Source organism: Cynoglossus semilaevis, chromosome W, assembly GCF_000523025.1.
Source record: "Cynoglossus semilaevis isolate Cse_v1.0 chromosome W, Cse_v1.0, whole genome shotgun sequence".
Taxonomy (NCBI): domain Eukaryota; kingdom Metazoa; phylum Chordata; class Actinopteri; order Pleuronectiformes; family Cynoglossidae; genus Cynoglossus; species Cynoglossus semilaevis.
In genome coordinates, this window is record NC_024327.1 from 770,359 (window position 1) to 774,245 (window position 3,887).

At 40.8% G+C, this 3,887-nt stretch overlaps 1 non-coding gene across 1 annotated transcript; it reads left to right on the forward strand.

The window, feature by feature from the left end:
- Positions 1-432: 432 nt before the first annotated feature.
- Positions 433-551, forward strand: LOC112486420 (5S ribosomal RNA). Its single transcript, XR_003048849.1, has one exon. It is a non-coding gene; the product is annotated as a 5S ribosomal RNA (ribosomal RNA).
- Positions 552-3,887: the final 3,336 nt, after the last annotated feature.

Sequence of the window (3,887 nt, forward strand, 5' to 3'; positions counted from 1 at the left end):
GAGCTACGGTCTCTACGCTTCCATTTTATTCCAACTCTCTACACGTTCATCAAACTATCTGTGACGCCACTGGAAACAAATGAACAAAAATGTTCTCACTGTACTGGAGTTTTTCTTCTTCTTGCACTTCTCTTGTTTGTAATGCTCTACTCGTTTGCATTGAAATCGTTTTCAGAACAAGTGCCCAGTTAAAACGTTCACCTCAATTCATTCACTGACAGGAACCACGGGGCGTGACGTCACCCAACAGCAGCCGGAGCAGCAGGAGTCCTCACTTCACCACCCGTACAGGGCTACTAAATCTCAACTTGAATGGCAGTTTTGAAAACAATGAACTCGAGTGTATCTTTTATCGAACTAAGATTGTACTCCCACTGGTGAGAACACAATGAAAGGTGGCCTATAAAAAGCCCGTTTTTCTCCACAGCTCTCGCTTACGGCCATACCACCCTGAACACGCCCGATCTCGTCTGATCTCGGAAGCTAAGCAGGGTCGGGCCTGGTTAGTACTTGGATGGGAGACCGCCTGGGAATACCAGGTGCTGTAAGCTTTTTTGACCAGACGGAGGTGCTCTTTCTTTTTCATACTGCAGCCTTTTCAACGCCTTGCTTTTCTAGGGCAAAGACTGAACCTTGAAGTTGAAACACTTGCAGTTCATGAGGAATACAGCAGGGGCCGCTCCTGAAATTATCTTTGTCATTATTTATTTATTTTTTTCATATCAAGGCGTTCGCTTGAAGCGTTTGTTGCCTCCCTAGCTCGATAGCCGGGATGCTGCCAATTAGAATAGAACAGAATTCAACTTTATTGTCATTGCACATGTCACAAGTACAGAGCAACAAAATGCAGTTTGCATTATTTTCCTGTCTGTGGTAAGAATAAAGGTGACACACGTTTTGCTGGTGTTATCATCATGACAGCAGGATTTATTCTCTGTCTCATGTACAATATTTCAATAGCCAAAATGTTGTTACTAACCTAATGGCCTTAGCTTTTGTCACAACTTTCATGTAATCTAATACATTTCACAGCATGGATTTATTAAAAAGAAACACTATTTGAATAACAAGGATACAACATTCTATTATATTCGTGAAACAATAAATGACTTTGTTTTCACTGAACCAACTTTTAACTAGTAATTACTTTAACGTAATGGAATATCTTGCCGCACATTTGAACTACAGTAACTACATTCTTCCTACAGTCACTCAATTCTACCGCTCTGTGACATCGGAACAGCGTTTTCCTGGTTCTGGCAACAATGAACAAAAAGATCAATTTGTGTGCAAATAAAACTTATAAAAGAAACACAAGTTACAGATGGCACAAAACACGTTCCAAAATAAACATCAGCATCGATTTTCTTCACTCACCATGAGACAAGTCCGCTTAGCATTGGCCACTTAGCATACACTTCACACTCACTTCACATCAACTTTCTCTCAACAACCGGTTACTTTCACTCGTATGTACACAGCTAATTACTTAGTCACATATTCAACTCATAGCATATCGTATGCACACCGGATTGGGTGTATATATTCACTGACCCGTGGTAAGAATAAAGGAGATACACGTTTTGCTGGTGTTACCATCATGACAGCAGGATTTATTCTCCCTGTGTTCGCGTGACTCCCATTATACCACAAATGCGATCCGCCATCTAGTGGCGTAGCATGTCACAGCAGCGTAGTGATATGAGCGCCAACAGATGACGGAAGGAAAGAAGAGTTCATATCCCAGTTTCCTAACACACAAAGAATTCAAATAAAGATCAAATAAAGAATGAAATACGAGATCTCAAATTTTAAAAGTTTTACTTGCAAGCAAGGAGTGCAGAACAATGGTTACATTCAGAACTGCACTGAGGAACTCCTCAGTGCTCAGAGCTTAAATACAGTTTTTTCACATACACATCAATGGTCAGTAGCTTAATCTTTTACAGCCATGTGGTGTTCACGTACCACTTCTGAGCGCTGATTGGCAAAAACTGCTCCAAACAAAGATTCTCCACCAATAGAAAACATGTACATGTGCTGAGCTATTCTGCTCAGTAACTCAGGTTAGATCAAAGAAATACACTTTGGATTATTTTCCTTTTTGATGTTCTGTTTTCCTCATTATTTGGGCAGAGAAACTGGTTCAGGCCGGTTCTGTGACCTGTCTCTATCTCCAAGCGTAACAGTCAGTGCCATCCGTACCATACACCATCCTGTTATGTAAACCATCAGCATGCACACCTTTCTTCAGTACTTCTCCTTTTAGTACAGCATTGAAAAACAAACAGTATAAATTGATATGGAAACTTTAACATAATTAATATATTGTAAAGATTGAATAAATGTATTTACAACATCTTAACAGGTCCCCAGAAAAAAAGGTTTAGGAAACACTGATATAGATAGACAGAATTTCATTTATCCCTCAGGAGTTCCCTTTAGGAAATTGATTAATAAATGTATCTTCACTTCGGTCGTTAAGTTGATTTGTTTGGATTTTATAACTTTTGTCTTGGCGTTAAAAAGTTGCCCAGTTTCCTCACTTACTCCTATATTCATTTTGTCCCTGAAATAAAAAAAATGCTTCAGGGTCCGGACGGCTACAGAGGAGTAATTATACTTTGTTGTTCTCCCCCTTCTGTCCTCCCTGTTTCTTCCTCTTTGGGCCAGTCACACAGAGGAGGGCGGGTTAAAAAGTTCTGTTAGGCTGGGGCCTTGGGGTCAACTGGGAAAGTGTAAACAGGCATTAAGAGTCTGATGGGTCGTTGTGGTCCTCATCAGAAAGGTTTCGGTCACCTGCCTCTTTATGTGAAACTGAGGAGAATCTTTTGGGTATTGTTCCTAAAAGTGCTTTGTATGTGGGTGATAGGTTGTGTCTGAGTCCACCTCCTCTGTTGAGTGATGGTTTTTCCAGGTTGACAAAAATGGCTTATTTTACCCCTCTCTCAAACCATCTGTCTTCCCTGGCCAAAATGTGCACATTGTTGTCCTCAAAGGAGTGGGTTTTGTCCTTGAGGTGTATGTGAACAGCTGAGTCTTGTCCTGAGTCCAGAGGAGTCCAGAGGAGGGAAGAGTTGACTGGCTCTGTGCTGTGGACCATTATAACCCTGCAAGCTGTTTTTGTTCATGGGGAGGTCAGGTGAGGGGGTGGAAGATGGGGCGGGGGAGGCCTACTCATTAAAAATGCAGCGTGGCATGTGTATGGACTGTGAATGTGTGTGTTTGTCTGCATTCTTGTGCATCTTCACCGGCGTCCAGCTGTGTGTGTTGTGACGACCCCGTCCTCTTTTCTGGTCATTTCTTGGTGTGTCTGTTTTCTTTTAGGTTTTTCCAGGTAGATGGGTGGAGCTACTAATTGGATGTGCACCTGGAAGGCTGGGCCCAGGTTATTTAACTGGCTCCTCCTTCTCATTCTTTCTCTCTCCGACCATTTCTCAGAGCACCTGCTTCCTGTTTGGTTTGTGATATTTGGTTAGAAAATAAATATTTTTGTTTTAAGTTACTTAAAAGTGTGTGGTCTCCCATTTTTGTCTTGCTCTCTGAGCCAGGGCTATGACAGGCTATAGTAAGGCATGTTTTGGGTGACTTTTGAAATATTCATATAAAATACTTTTTCGACATTTAAACACAAAATATTCACTTGGCAGCATGTTTTAGGACATAGTCTTGCATTTTAAGGCATTTTGGGGACTTTTTATTTTTATGGATATTTTCAGGATGGTAAGGCTATAGTAAGGCATGTTTTGGGTGATTTTTGAAATATTCATATAAAATACTTATATTGAAGATAAAGTACAGAATAGAACTTTACTGTCATTCAGAGAACACCAAACATCAACATTGGACCAAAGTTCCCATGAGGACTGGCTCAAAAAAATGTACTT